Source organism: Excalfactoria chinensis, chromosome 8 (genome assembly GCF_039878825.1).
Source record: "Excalfactoria chinensis isolate bCotChi1 chromosome 8, bCotChi1.hap2, whole genome shotgun sequence".
Classification (NCBI taxonomy): domain Eukaryota; kingdom Metazoa; phylum Chordata; class Aves; order Galliformes; family Phasianidae; genus Excalfactoria; species Excalfactoria chinensis.
This window is the reverse complement of record NC_092832.1, coordinates 12,306,887-12,323,161: the sequence shown is the minus strand read 5'-3', so window position 1 is coordinate 12,323,161 and position 16,275 is coordinate 12,306,887. Positions and strand designations below refer to the sequence as shown.

Here is a 16,275-nt window from a genome sequence, read left to right as displayed (position 1 = left end):
GGCGGGCGGGGACGGGGCGTCCCCGCAGAGGTGGTTGGAAGGCGGGGGAAGTGGCTGTTCAAAGCGCTTATACGTGCTGTGGTGGAGATGTGTGGGTGGCGGTCACGTGTGAGCGGGACTCTCGGAGATCACTGGGGGCTCCGGGCCACCCGCTGGTAACCGCTCACCGGGGATGCTCGGGGAGAGCGGTGCTCTCTGCAAAATGGTGAGTCCTGTATTGAGCTTGGGAGATGCAGCTACCGGTTTGTTTTCTTGGAAGCCTCAGTGAGTATCTTAGTATGAACTGTGTGCCCGGGTTTTGTTCCATTGCTCCGGGCCCGTCGTACTGTTGCAAGTCTCATTCCCTAGCCAGAAAGCAAAACTTACTCCTGGACCCTCACGTGCTCTGGGCGACCCTTCTGTTGGCAGCTGGTTTGGGGTCCATGTCAAAACTGGAGGTGACTTTGGCGTTTACTTAGGCACGTTAGCACCATGTCACATGAAAAGGAGCATAGGGGAAGAATAGCCAAACATTTTAAAAATGGTAAAGCTGCAGAAAGTTAAACATCAGGCTCAAGGGATACTGAAGCTGCCACAGTTCTTAAGCAATTTCCCTTAAGCACAGCTGTTGCCAGCTAGACTTCACTCTGGGGCTGCACGTGCTTGCCACACAGCCTTTCCTCCATTTCTCAGGGTAGCTCTCTGGGAACACAAGAGGTGAGCAGAGCAGAGATGTAGCAGCTGGGGCTTGCAGTGAGCAGCTGGCCAGGGCAAGGCTGTGATGGTCAGCAGTGCTGCCCTGTGAACTGGGTCTGTGCTGAATGTGGGGGCGCAGTGCTGGAACCCACGCTGGCATGGCACAGAGCGGTGCCCTGCTAGTGGGCTCAGCCCAAAGCAATGGGGAACTATGCTGTGAATTCCTTTGCAGGTCTTCCAGCAGGCAGGCGTGGTGCAGTGTTCTGCCCCATAACTCCCAAGCTGTCAAATTAGAAAAGGCGAAACTAATAATCAAATGAAGGTCTTTCCAAATCCACTCACTTGCCTAACACCCCAAGCACTTGGTGAGGACATGCATGTCGTGCTCCTCAATGGAGTCTTGAGCCACAGACAGGGAAAATGAACGCTGAATGTTCACTGAGCCGTGTTGAGGAGAAAGAGGGTATGCAAATGTATTTAATGTATAGTAAGACACCTTGATGTTTGAAGGGGAAAAAGAAAGAAAGAACAAACTTCAGTCGGAGTGCAGCGCGCTGCCGGTGGAGAGCGGCGTACACGCAGGCAGACGAGAGGTGCTGGCCGCGTGGTGCGCGCCGGCCGCCACCAGGGGGAGCTATAACTGTGCCCCGCTGGCTCCCATCGCCTACCCGCCTGTCTCCCGCAATCCGTGCTGTTCCTTCCCAGCCTCCGGCTGCTCTCACGTACAGAGCTGATGATTGGAAACCGGTATCGCGAGGTTACTTCCCTTTCTCCTCGGTTCTTTGTACGCCAGCAGTAAGGTGGGGGCAGTCTTCTGACTGCTGCTCCGCAGGGGTGATGGATGAGCGTTGTGCCCTCTCTGGGTTTGTTTTTATTCCGCTGTTTTTAAGTGCCGGAGATGCGCCATGTTTCTGAATGAAGCATCCGTAGCCTGTAAAATGCCGCATTTGTAATGTGTTTGTATTTAAATTCAGGTGTTATAGTTGCGAGGCAGTAACGGAATAAAAGGAAACTTAGTAAGGACTAGAAATGCAGACGGCACCCGTTAGGGATGATAAATAAGAGACAGCAGTCAAGAAAAGTATTAAACTGATCTACTGCAGTCATGAAGACAAAGGCTGTCGTCTCTATCTTCCTAATTTTTCAAAGTTTTGCCGTTCTCTTGGGTTCTTTATTTCTGTTGGAGAGAAATCTCAGAATATACTTTAATTGGATTTTTTTTTTTCTTTTTATAGCTTTTTATTATCTCATTAATCAAGCTTAGCAGGACGTATTTTTAGATTGCTCAGCGGTGGTGCTTAGCTTTCTGTGCTCTATATTTGAGGTGCCAGCCTGTGCAAAAAATGGCATTTGCTGTCCTTAGCTCTGGGATAATGGGCACTGCAGGTAACAGTCCCTTGGAGTTTCAGTCATCACCAGGAGCGGTGCTGGAACACAGCAGGAAACTTTCCTGCCCTCACCCACCCGTGCTGGCCCCACACCTACCCCAGCTGTGCCTAGCTAATGGGAGGGCTCAGGGAACCCAGCTGTAGTTTCAGGGCATCCTCCCTTCCCCGGCAAGGCTCAGCTACCAGCACTTCTCTGCCCTTTAGCAAACAGAGCTCTTTACAGACTCAAGAACTTGTCACTGATTTTCTGGCATAGAACCAGAGACAACCATAAACAGCTGAATATTTGAGATACCATGGGAGCACAGACACAGAGCTACACCCAGCAGAGGCTGTTTACAGGTTTCTCTTGTGCTGTTATTCCAAAAGTCCATTTCCATAGATCTTGGTTTTTACTTGTTTCTGTGTGCCAGTGTACATGTGTGTGCCTGGGATGTGCATGTGGAACCACCAACATCCTTCCCTGAGTTAGATCTTGGTAATAATTAAAGGTCAGTATGTCAGAAGTCTTCATGCCATGAATGTTACTGCCCCACTAACTACTGCACCGAGACCATGCTGAGCAATATTTTGGTAAGGAAATAATACTATATTGTACAATGTGGTGTTTTCTAAGTAACTAGTTGTCGTGAACTTCTGTGAAGCGTTCTGGGCCCTCCTACTGGGGGAACACTGAGCGCATCACTCACATGTGCTGGGGTTGAGCTGCAGTTGCCTCCAACTTCTATTTATTCAGTTAAGCCCGAAAAGCTGTTTTGTATTACAAAAATGTCAGTGTTGCATTGCTTGCATTTCCCCTTTTTCCTTGCTAAGAGTGTTGATCCTCGCTAGTAATCCCTTCCAGAGTTGCTTTTTCTTGAACAAATTAAATTTACAAACACCGAAGCAGAACCGAGCTGTTCCTTTGCTCTCATGTGCAGGCTGCATGTGATCCCTTTAGGGCACAATACCACTTTGAATACTTAATGTTGACTTGTCGAGTTGCACCAAATGCACAGCGATATGGACAGGATTAAATCCTGTTTGATTTCCACTCCTCCCTAGCCAGGCGGTGGGGAGTGCAGGAGGCTCATGGTGTTTTATGCTGTTCCACCGCTGAAGTGCAAATAATAAGCATATTAGTAAATCTGCTGACATCCAGCACCTTGGCACAAATGAGCGCAGTTTTCCAGGTCTGAAATGCATTGTCAAGTAGAATTCTTGTCAGGGTTGTCTAATGTATAAGCAGAAGTCATTACGTTTACACCCAGAAGATAGTTTGATGGTGAATTAAGGGCTGACCTTCCTATCATACCATTTATTAGAGCTGGCTTTACAGTAAGCTCCATATAATGGCTCAAAATCAGGTTAACTCTTTGTATGCCACACCCGAGCTGGTGGCGGAGTCAGTGTTAAAGCTCTCGGGTAAGATGTGTGTGGTTTAGCTTCCCAAATGCATGCTGTGCTGTGGCTGAAAGGTAACTCTCGCTCCTCTATTGCCTTATTGTTGTTACTGTGCTAAGAATAGGAGGTGCTTTAATTGACGTAGTGTAAAATGCTTCTGTTGGTGGGTGAATGCCAGGATTGTTTGTTTCAGAGACCATCAGATTGTCTTTGTTTTCTGGCTACCCAAAGGAAATTACAATGCAGAGTACTCATAATCACGTTATCTTTTTTTATAGCTGCAGATCATTTTTATGACATTGTAGATGCGCAAAGCCCTGATCGATACCTGGAGACTTGCTATCCTTTTAAGTTATGTGATTCTGCCAAATTTTAGACATGAAAATATTCCAGGTAAAGCATTATTGGGTTTCAAAAATTTTTACCACATCTAAAAACAGTTGCTGAGCTTCATTGGATGTGAAAGCATTGATTTTTTTGGTAATACTTTGAACTGCTGTCAGAGTCAGTCTGTTCTGATGCAGGATTATTTCTTTTGTTGAAGGAATAGTTTCATTTTTCCAAATAGTTGCTGTTCTTCTCATTTTTGATGAATAGTGTGTTTAGCAATCTATACTTTATGGCGTGAAATATTAGAGTGCCTCTGAGTCTGAAAGTATCTGAGAAATATATTAATACTTAACACACCTCTGAAGGTTTATCAGATTAATTTGATAAATGCCTTGGAGTTCTTATCTTACTTTTCCTGATGTCGAGTTTGGGAGCTCTGAACTTTAAGTAGAAGGGAAGAGATTAACACTGGGCCTCAATTTTGCCTGTTTATGACCAGGTGTGGTCCTGTCTGCTAAGTAACTGGAAAGAAATGACAGCAACTGATAGGAATGTTACACATTTACAGATGTCTGCTTGTAACTGAAGTTGAAGAGTGAAGTATCTGAGCTGTTGCAGAGCAGTCCACATGCTCTGCAAGTGTTTTGCAAGCCTTCATGATCTATGGCGTGAATCCCCTCATGTGGAAATGGGCTAAGCAAATTGCTCAGGGCATTGTGTCATGGGGGGCAGTAGGTCTAATGGAATGCTGGAAGTCTGGTGCAGACTCTTTTTGGTCAGAAACAGGGGGAGAATCACACTGTCTGTAGTGGCCTCACCATCTGGCACCATCAGCCAAGAGCTGGGTAGTAGTGCAGCCACCAACTGCTGTCAGGGGCCCCAAGGTGTGCTGGCACCTGTGGCATTGCACCCTGCTGCTACAGCTGAGGAAGCTTCTCAGCCTTGTATGGGCACTACTTGCCTGTGCTTGGACAGCTAAATCCCGAGTGCTGTATTATTGTGAAGGGCAGTGTCTCAGGGTTGTTCTTGGTAAAGTATGTCCCTTTTTGTCCTTCAGAGATCAGAAAATGTAAAAAACTATTAATGCAGAGGTAGAAATGTAGTTCTGGATGGTGGATTGTGACCTAGAGGAAAGAATGCAAACAATGCAGCCACAGAGAGGAATTTTAAAGCATGTATGTAAGACTGCCAAAATGAAAATTGCAACCGAAAGAACTGAGCTGGCAGTCTAACTACAATCAATATCCAGATTAAGTAAACAATTACAACCTGCCAGGGGAACTGAAGTGTCTTCAGGTGTAAATTCTGGTTTATTTAGTGGTTACCTTTTTGCCATTTACGAAGAGTACAGTGGGATTTTTTTATTATTATTATTTACGTCTTTTTGCAGTCTGCAAGGCAAAGGCAGTGTCAGTTTGTTACTTACTCCTTGCAAAGAAAGGATGCAAGCCAGTTAATAGTTGAGGTTATTTTGAAAATCCAAGTATCAGTGAGTTACAGAAGTGACCAAAATAAATATGTCTGTTATGAGTTGATATGATTAGAGAATGTTAGAGAAGCAGGTGTGGGAACAAGTAAAACATGTAATGGGGTAATATTAGAGTACTTTGTGAATGCTGACCTTGCCCAACATAGACCCTAGAATGGAAACAGTTGTGTTTGCAAAATTTTAGAAGTTTTCTTAGCAAATACTAAGGTATAGAAAAGTTCTTGCATGATAACTTGGCAGTTGGTCCATGTATGGGAAACTGGTAATCACAACCTGAACCTCTGATTAATCAGCTGATGCAAGTGTCAGGTCAGCTGTGGGAGCACAGGTGAGAGTAATTTAGCTGTGCTCCCAGAGGGGGTGAAGCTTGACTCCACCTCCTCTAGACCTCATTTAAGGGCTGACCACCACTAAGGCAGCACCTCTTGGAGATTGCTTCCTGGTGGAGATTGCCTCAGCATTTCCCAGCGAAGGTATCAATATCGGTGAGTTTTCCCTCATAAACATCCTTTTGAATATCTTTTTGAATATCTGTTACCATCTGTGTTACCATCTTTATATCATTCAACCAATACAGTCCACCAGAATATACTTTATCTCCTTGCAAGGTTTGCAATAGTGCTGCTAAATAGCTCAAAATTGTTTCAGTGCCATTAAAAGATAAAAAGATATGCCTAACTCCAAAACACGGCCAGGACAGATTTGTAGATGAAAGAATATTTCTTATGTTCCAGCTCAATCTCTCACTACGTACGTAGGGAAAACATGAAACCAATAGCATAGTAGGCAACTGTTCTACCATCATTCTCTTATTTTGTATTTAAGCATGCCAAAATAGCTTCATGCTTTAAAAATATCAGTTGGTCCTTGTGGACAGAGAAGCGTCAGATAGTATTTGTGTCCTTCTGTTCTGAACAAATGGAGTACAAAGATTGGCTATTCCCTCGTCTCTCACCACTGCATGCATTGCTTAGGATTAGCTGAGGCATGTGATGTACTGGGGGGGAATGCATATATTGAAATGTAGCAGAGCACACAAGAAAACAGAAGAGAAGGCTTTTTTTGTAGACACATGAAAAAAATTATCCCATTTTATTTCCTCTCAGCATGGTGATTTTACTATGAAAGATTTGGGAGACTTTCTGTTGGGTAATGAGAGGCACTGGTGCCAAATGCTAGAAAAGAATAGTTGAGGAAGCAAGTTAAATGTCAAGGTTTTATGCTAAGATGTTATCCAGGATGCATCATGGCTTTGGACAGTATGGTCAGACTTCAGCTACAAGAGTTCTAGACCAGATCAGGAAGGAAATATTTCAACAGATGCAATTTACGGTAGTGGTGCAAAGTCAGATGCTTCCTGCAGCTTTCCCTGATTTACTAGATGTCAGCAGTTTTTGACTGGGCCATGTAAATGTGAAAGACCAGATTTGCCTGTTTCTTACAGGGAAAACAATGGAGTTAGTCCTATTTTCTAAAACTGATTTTGCACTTTGGGATGTTGTGGTAGCAGAGCGTTTTGAGATGCTGATCCGGTGGATTTGCAAGAGAACTTTTCAGTGAGATTGATGGATAGAGTGAGGTGCCGAAGTGCTGTGTTCTAGTGGGCTACAGTCAGCTCTGTAGTTTTGCAGCACTGACACTTATTTTCCACAGATTAAAAAAAGTAAAAGCTCTTAGACAAGATGAAAGTTCTGGGAAGAGTTGTTGTACTTCCCAGCTTCTACGAGTTTAATCCCTGCTATGTTGGATGAACTTGTACATGTATGAAAGGTCTCCTCTGTATTCATCTTTCTGAGAAGCATTTGCTGGATGGATGCTGTGGGAAGAGGAAGGAAGAAGTAGAGCTAGAGAGATCAGTTCTTCTTGCTTTAGGTGTATAATTGTGCTTTCTTTATCTGTGAATTAAAGCTGAGTGTTTTTTGTTTTATTTTACTGAACTTCTAAAGCTAAAACATACATTATGTTGTTTTGTTGGTTGTTTTTTTTAGTGTGCTATCACTTAAGACAGCAAATGACTGTCTACTAGATTGCAGCCTGTGGCCATATGAGCTACAGAAGATGATTTGATGTTCTGTATGAATTCCTATTTAAATTGACATCATGATTTGTACTACCAAATTATTCATGTTTCTATTTCATATATGAAGTAGACTAGAATTAAAGGCCACTAATTGTTCTTGTTCTTGTATGACATACATGAGGAAAGCAGATATTTGTTAAGTACAGCAATGAGCAGAGAACAATAGGTGGAAAGGGTTCATTTTCCTTATATGTTTCTGAGGGGACTTCCGTGTTTTCTTAGTGGGGAGCTCCACTTTATACATTCTGGCTTCTCTTGAACTGATGGGCAAGTTCTGCTGATGAAGCACTCAATAGCCAGGCATAGGGTAACAGTCAGCTGGGAATTGCTTCAACCTTTTATTGGGTTATAATAGCTGGGAAGTATCTTCACCTGAATTTGCACCTCTGTGCTTAAGAAAGCCATTCTGTATGACAGGAGGAGTTGTGTATGAGAGACAGGAGGCTTCTGTTTGGTTCCTTTTCTACCAAAGTATCTCCTGTAATTCTTAGTAAGCCCCATGTTTTCTGTCTGAGGCCCTGTATGGATGAAGCAATTCAAGTGGTTTGGGTGTCGTGCTGGAGCACTAGAAGGCCATCCCAGCCTTTAGCTATCCTCTCTGCCTGGTAATAGCCATCAGACAGATTGGAGCAAATCTCTTTAGCTATCTGTGCTTTCTTAGGGCTTAGGAGCAACTTCTGACAAGATTCCTGTGCTGTAACAGAACCAATGCAAATTATTTATAAAGCAATGAAGAAATTGGCCTGAGATTCTCTTAGGAACATCTGGCTGGTGTGTGGACACCTTTTGCCTTTATCCTTAGTTTTACCCACACACCTGAATGCAAACACCCACCTACAGATGTTGGAAAAGGAGCAAAAGGTAGATGGCCAAGACAAGCATGATAGCCATTAATTTAAATCCATCTGAGAAAAGTCTGAATAATCCTCTGGGTACTCATCCTGTTAAAAAAAGTATGATCTGTTGAATAAAGCATTCCTTCTCATTATTTTTGTAGTATGGAAAAGCAGGTAATGTACAGTTCAGTACAGAAACTGTAGGAATGAGTCACCGGTAAGAGTATAGCCTGAAATGCTAATAGCTTTAAAACAAAATTATGCCCATTTAAAAACGAATCAGACATTTTTTTTAGGTAACTGACATTTGAGCAGAATGGATACAAATAATCTCACAATTGATCAAAAGGTAAATAATGAAATATACCACTGCATAGTGAAGAAGCTGAAAGTAAGGAAATAGCATTGGTAAACTGCCTTTGGAGATTGAGATTGACATAATTGGTAAAATGAGACTGAAACTGAGAAATGGGAGTTAAGATGGCTTGCTGAACTGCCAAACCTTTCTCTAGTAAGCAGAAAAAGTGAGTTCAGATGCATTCCAGTGCTGAAGGAGCTAGCTGCATGCAGAAGCATGGAGAGCAAGAAGAGAAGAGAATGGCATGGATAGCAATGGTTGGGGAGGACAATCTGATCCAGCTCCTGCAGTTTCCATGGATGGATTCCTTTTTCTTCCATTCCTGCACTGATGGGTGCACCCACGAGTCATAAGTGCCACCAGTGCATGTGGCGTCGCTGCAGCTGAACAGAAGCAACCATTGTGTGTCTGGGAGGACAGGGTTGGATTTTTGGAGAGATTAGTGCTGCAAAAGCCAGATCTGTGCTTCAGGCACTAGTTATGTTTTGTAACCAGAAGAAGGATTTTGAGTAATCTGGATAAAATATGCTCAAGGTCAGGAAAGAGTAATTTAAATGTTTTTATGCAGATATGATGAACTGAAGCAGCAAAATTCAGGGTGTAAGAAGAATTAGAAAAAGAGAGTGGGAAAGCAGATCTGAAATGGGACATAGCAATCAAAGGATAGAACTGCATGTTAATTTGTATGGTAGGTTAAAGAGTAACTTGTGTAGCTATTCTGTTTGAATGAAAAGCACTTCAAAATCAGAGGAGAATGGCTACTAGAATTCTGCTAATTCTGTGAGTCTGTAGGGTATCCTTGGATTGGATTTCCAAAAGGAATCTTCTTAAAGCATGCTATGTTTTAATATTTTATGTGTGGTTAAAGCATTACATGGTACCAGCTCTTGTGACCAGATGGTTGGGCAGCCCTACACATGGGAATACTTCTTCAGGATAGCTGAGAGAACAAACACTAACAGTACTGTTTATTTCTGCTGGTAATAGCTGACTGGTGGTGTTGTCTTGACTGTTTGTTTTTTTTTTCCCCCACTCTGCGAATTAGAGGCCAGCTTTAATGTTTCACTTAAGTAACGAAGATACTCTAGATGAACTGACTGAAGAATGTACGTTGTGTGATTCAGATAAAGTCAAATGATAGGATTAAGACCAGTAGGTCTGTAACTGAGGATTTCAGATCACACAGTTGGATTTGGACGATTAAATCAATCTACCTAGACAGCTCAGAAATATCTGGAACTTTCTTACTGAGAAGTTTGAAAACCAAATGAAGTTAATACCCAAAATCAGAAAAATAAGGAAGCACTGTAGGAAAAAAACCTCTTAACTGGACAAATTACTATATAATAAAATAAATGAACTGAATGAAATAAAGATTGCAAAAAAGTCTGACAGCAAATAAATCTATGCAAAAAATAGGTAAAGAAGCATAGGAATAAGATGAATTGAACAAGCATCAAGCAGAACTATAGACCTTATGCTGGATATTAAGCATGATAAAATTACCCAGCCATAAGTAAGCACTCATGGAAACGAACTTCTACAAAGAGTGGAGGAGCACTGTTCAGAAGCTGAGACCTAAAGAGTAAGAAAATACTTTATTCTGTCCTCTGGAGCTGATGATATTGACTTTGATGGAGAATGGAAGTTGCCTAATAGGAAAATACAGACCTTAAAATAAAAATCATTGCAAGATGAGCTACAAAATGTGAGAACTGGGACATAGTGAGGGGCAGTGATCAGCTGTTTCCTGGCCAGAAAGAGGAAGGGTCTAGCTCATGAACTCTCATACTTGATATGATATGACAGCAGATAAACACTGATTAAGGAGAAGGAAATATGGTTTAGGTGGTTATAGGTACATTAGTCCAACCTTGCCGTCTTAAAAGAAATTTTGAAGAGAATTCTTCCCATTCCACGAAAAGCATGGATTTTTTTATTTTTTTTTTTTAGTTTTTTGTTTGTTTGTTTTGTTTTAGGTGAATTGCTTCCTGTTTTACCACACCTGTGGGTTCAAACACTTCTGATCAAATTATCCTTTGAGGTAACACAGGGCATCTTTTTAAAAGTATCTTGAGAGTGGATCAGTCTAGCACTACTCCTTTACTACATGTCCGTATCTTAGTTTTGGTATAGAATGTGCAGATCAAAATTTGTACAAGCATGGATTTCAATTTTTACTTACAACTTTCTCATGTTGAGTACTCAGAACTGAATTATAGAACACAGGTGATAGAGTCTCTGTGAGCTTCTCTTCCAGCTGATTTAGGATACAGCTAGCTCTACAAAATGATCTTCACTTTCTTCTGGAGAATGACTGAGAGATTACCAAGAAGGCATTTGAATCTACAAAGATTTTCCTGTAGGAATTGAGCTCACTAGGTGAATTTCAAGTTTTGCCCTGGAAAGTAAGTGCTTTAAGCCTTGTGCTGGTGCTAAGCATATGTTAATTTGTAAACAGTAAATTGTTTAGAAAAATATTTTTAATTTAAGCAATGCTATTGTAAATGAGGAGTGAAACCACAGCAGACCTTTCCCAGAACTTTTTTCTAATAAAAGAAATTATTTCCTGACTATCAGAACTTACAGCTTGATCAGAAGCATCCTAAATACCTCATTCTCTGTTCTAAATCTACAGGCACTGCAAGAAAAAATGGACAGTTAAAGACTTGAGCCAGATACCAGAACACAAATGACTCTTATATTTCATGATGAGTGCTCTTCCAGGCCTTTTGGGATAGTCCACTGGACAAAGGCCTGAGCAGTTCTTCATAGAATTGAGATGAAAAGTGTGGGGCATTTTTAGAACACAGGTTAATTTACTGTTGAAATTAGTGCTTACAGTGCCTATAACCGTTGAAAATAGAGCTGGAAGAGGACTGTGCAATGAATAATAACTTTAGGCAATGCTGATAAATTAGAAATAAAACCTGAGAGTAGAAGTTGTTCATAAAAGTTTTTTAATCTTCCCATTTCCCCAAATTAAATATCAAATTTTTGGTAATTCTTGGCAACCTTTGCAGAAATGGAGTTCAGATACACTCATCAAAAGTGCTTATCATTAGAAGGGGGTGATTGTGTCATCTACGGTAGAATTATTCCACACCATTGGTATTTCTTGGCAGAATGACAAGTTTTCACTTGACATTGTGTAACCCCTGGGAAAAAAAGAGCCCTACCTTTCCGTGAATAATTCATCAGTGAGGCATCACACTGACTATTCCAGAGAAGTAATTCTTTCTTTCTGGGGAAAGGAGAGGGGGGTACTAAGACCACTTTTGTGGTGTGGTTTGTTTTGTTTTGTTTGTTTTTTTTGTTTGTTTTGTATTTTTTGGTGTGTGTGTATGTAAATTAATAGGGTTCTGGAGCAGACCAGCTTTCTGAGAATGTTGTTGGATTGTTTGGAATTAACCAAAAATGCTGATAAGGTCAGTTTTTCTCTCAGAAATCCAGCTAAGTAGCTGTTTAGTTAAAATGTGCTAGAATATAATTTCTAATGACAGGGTTATACTGACATTATTAGCCATGAGCATACAGACCACATATTAAACACCTGCCAGACCCAAGATTGTCCACGGCCTTTTTTTTTTTTTCTGGAAAATGTTGTCTTTCGTATTTGATCAAACACTGGTGAACTCAACATTCACATATGTGATTAAAACAGCAGTGAAATGTTTACAATAAGACAATTTCTCTCCTATTTTTAAGTTATAAAAATGCTGCATTTTCCATTTAGCTGGGTGAACATTCCTATTGCAAATAACAAGCTTAAAAAGCGTAAGTTGAAACATAAGACCCTATATAACATTTTTATTATTTCGGGTAAGCCATTCTTAGGTCTCCTCTTTGAAGGCTCTACCATTGCATTTTTTTCATAAAATTGTATCAATAGCAGATGTTCACTTTATTATTTTCTTATTCACTTCTAATATGTATTTTTCATGCCTTCTGGAAAGGGTTGGATATCATTTTAAAGCGTGTTCTTGATAACAGGCAGGCAAGGGCTGGAAGAGCCATTCCTTTATTCATATGTGCAATATCTTGGGTATTCGAAGGGCTCTTTAGTGATCCCTTTCTCTAAGAAGCTCAAATAATTCCTGGTATTTTATTAATCTGTCAGAGCAAGGGTTGCTTCTGAATTTATCTTGGTATTTCTGTCTGAAACTGCTGTGCAGCCTATGCTTCAAATTGCCAGCATTAAATCAACATAGTTTTCCTCCTCATTCTTCATCAATTTGTCATATAGATAAGCCCACTACCTGCACAAGCAATCTTCCATTATCCACTGTTCTTGCTGGTTTCTTCCATATACTTCCATCAACACCCACAGAGGCTTTTTACTCTCAAATATATTCTGTCTTTTTCTCTTTAGGTTTTTTAACTCTGTTGCTTAAGATGATGTCTGCTGATAGCTAATGACTCTAAAAATTGAGTGTGTCATATGACTTCTTTTCTCAGTGATATAGCTGGGTGGTTTGGACTTTAGTCTCTTGACATCCTATAAAGGAAATAGGAAAAAAAAAAAAATGTAAGTCAGATTTTTAAAAAGTACACAAGAGAAAAAATGTGTCTTGGTGGCTTTATTTATTTTTCTTTATGGTAACTGTAGCATCTGCATTTCTAGTTACTGAAACTGGACACACTGAAAATTTACCTGTTATGGGGAAGTAAATAAATTCACCTTACACCCCATTATGATCTAAGGGGGAAGTATCTGTCCTGATCAGGTTTCATCCCCATAAAGTTTAATCATTATTCAGATTCCTGTTTTGTCATGTATTTGCTTGTTCTTAATTGTGCTACTGTGATTTGTGTAAATGCAGCCTCTATAACTCAGATTTTTTTACTGGCATCATAAAATGGTAAAGAATTTTGAAAGCCAGTATTGTAATAAGCACTGTGTTTGAAAATATCATGCCTAGTTTTTCTCCACACTATATCGGCAGCAGAGTGCTATCACCCATCCCAATTATTTCACTGTATCAATTAGGCAGCTAAGGAAGGAAGAAGAAAAACAGCTGATATAGATTAGGTGACCTGTTGCAGATCACAGCACACAACTTTGACAGCATGAAAAGGAGGTTCACAGCCAAATGTACTAAGTTTGGAGTCATTGGAAATGTAACTCTCATTTTTAGGAGTAGGTGGAAGGTCTAAAATTGATGTGAATTGTGTTTTTTTCCCATTTCTGCTTCTCTACATAAATAACTATTATCAGCAGCTACTGTAAACCTCGTTGAAATGTTTTTGTTGTGTTTTTTTTTTTTTTTCAAAAAATACTATTTTTCAATTATCATCATAGTAATTTTTTAAGAAGTGTTGAATACAAAACAAAAAGCTCAGGAAGAAAATCTTTGCAAACACTGCTTTTCCTCCATTAGAGCACAAGTCAAAAAGGGGCATATGCTTTTCATAGCATGTAACCTCCAAGCGTGGGCATGCTGGATACCAAAAAAGAGAGCTGCTAGACTTTTTACAAGGAATAGATTAGCAAAATTATCAAAACACCTGAAGAAAGACTAATTCAGAAATAAAGTAAATGAGGGACTACTCTAGAAATGCCTGTAATTGTATAGAGTGTTTGTGCATAAATACTCTAAAGGAGATATTTCCTCTTTCAAAACAGACAGAAGCTGCTGATTCCCTTGGCTTCCTTATTGCTGCTGCGGGTGCCCCAGGCTTTTTCCTCTAGTGCAGCTGTGCTCCGCTGAAATAAATGGCACTTCCTGGGGGCTGCATCTTTAGTTACTGGTACAAGAGTCACTATAATGTGCACTGAGATATTTCAATAACGCTTTCAAATGACTATTAAAACACAACACTGAATAATAAAATCACATGGTTGCAGACAGAGCTACCAGTGACACAGCTACCTACAAATTATTCCCTTCAAAGAGGAGCTAGTAGAAAAATTGTACAGCAGCACGGAAAAGCATAAAAGCCCAGATGCGCAGTGGTGTGGTCTCACTGCTGGCTGCCTCTTCTTCCCAGCTCCCTCCCTCTTTTCTGTTTTGATTTACAGTCTTCAAAGTACAGAGTTCTCCCAGCTCAGCTAATCTATTGCCTCTCATTAAGGGGAATAATCATTCATGCCTAGCAGTATGAAGTCTGGAAAAGCAGATTCAAAATCTACCAATGTTTTCAAGCTGATCCAAGTTATTTCCTATACAAAGTGATACGATATTGGAGAACTGTAGCAAAGAGTTCCCTTCTCTTTCTTAACATCCAGCTGCAATTGGATTGTATTGAAATTGCTTCTGATGCAGCAGGCTGTTGGTTTCTCAGAGCTGGGACACACAGGGCTCATCTGCCAGGGGCTTTGCAACAGTTGAGGTTGTTGATCTTAAAAGCATCTGGGGACACCTTGCCTGGCTCTGAGTGTTTTGTATGTCAACTACAATACCAGTGTATCAAGGCAACAATGTTATGAATGAAGAGCAGTGCACAGCTCTTAGGGCAATTAAATAGGTCTTAACGTTCTGCTGAGTGCTTGGAAGGAGCCCCACAGCAGCTAACAGTATCTGGCCCTAGGCTTTCCTCTTTTAATTTTTTTATTTGAATTTTGCTAATTCTATCCTTAAACACGTTTTGCGCTTTATCACTTCTTCTTCTTTCTTTATTTATTTTTTATTTTTTAATCTGAGCAGCTAGGCTTATTACCCTATGCCCACAAAGATAATGGAAGTTATATCTGTAATGTGAACAGGATGGTATAACACTTTAATGACAAGCATTTTTCCAAGCAGACTGTATATTCACAAAATGTTAGAATTTGGGCTTTTTCCAATAGCAACCAGGACCACATCATTAAATGCCATATTTTAGAATCATAGAATCACCAAAGGTAGAAAAGCCCTCTAAGATCATCCTGTCCAACTGTCCACCTAGAAGACCCTTTCCCAGCCATGGCTCTTCAGCCAGTTGTCTCTTAAATTAAAGCAGACACGGATCTTGGGGTTTAAGTTATTTTCATGTGGAAGTAATTTCTATTACATTCTTCACAGAATATGCAATATCTTCTTGAGCATACCAAGATCTGTACTGCACTGTTTGTATGGTTCATAATGTTTGCCCAATGATTAAATCTTCTGAGTCGTGTCCCCCCCCCCCCCCCCCCCCCCCCCCCCCCATTATTATTATTATTTTTAATAGGATTTCAATCTCATCTTGCATTCTGGATGATTTACTTTTATCATCAGAACTGTCAGAATTTGTACTAGGTACTTTGGCACCATGCCTATTTAATGACCGGTTTATTTGGGAACAGTTCCAGTTATCTCATATATATTTCCAGCATGTTTCTGAAAACAGTCTTTGTGTCCACACTATTTGAGAAAATCAGTAATTGAAATATGAACTATGTGCTACTTTGATAGAAATTATTTTCTGGTTTTGTTTTCTGCTTGGGAAGGGATCAGATTGCAGCTAGAGTGGTCTTTTTTTCCTCTCTCCGTATTTTATTTCTGCTAGGTTGGTCTACAGACCCGAAGGGTAGTGTGAAAGCCTCCTGGACACATCCAGATGCATTTATATGTTCATGCTTTGCAGATACATAGAGTTACCTGAATGAAATATTTGTAATTTAAAGAATTTTAATTTCCTTAACGCTTGGATATGATTTTGAAGTGTCAGAGAAGAAATGTCTGCATTTACCTTCAACCGATTCTTTTCTGTAGTGGAAGCAAACGGTCCTCATAAATACATCTAGGAAAAATAGCTTTCTTTGATTCTTTAGT

The 16,275-nt window shown here is 40.4% G+C and overlaps 1 long non-coding RNA gene across 2 annotated transcripts in view; it reads left to right on the top strand.

Annotated features, from left to right (window-relative positions):
- The first annotated feature begins 83 nt into the window (after positions 1 to 83).
- LOC140255522 (uncharacterized) overlaps positions 84 to 16,275 on the top strand; it is a 33,089-nt gene continuing 16,897 nt past the window's right edge. For both annotated transcript variants that reach the window (XR_011904491.1, XR_011904490.1), the window contains exon 1: positions 84 to 205. This is a non-coding gene — a long non-coding RNA (uncharacterized lncRNA). The remainder of the gene's footprint in view (positions 206 to 16,275) is intronic.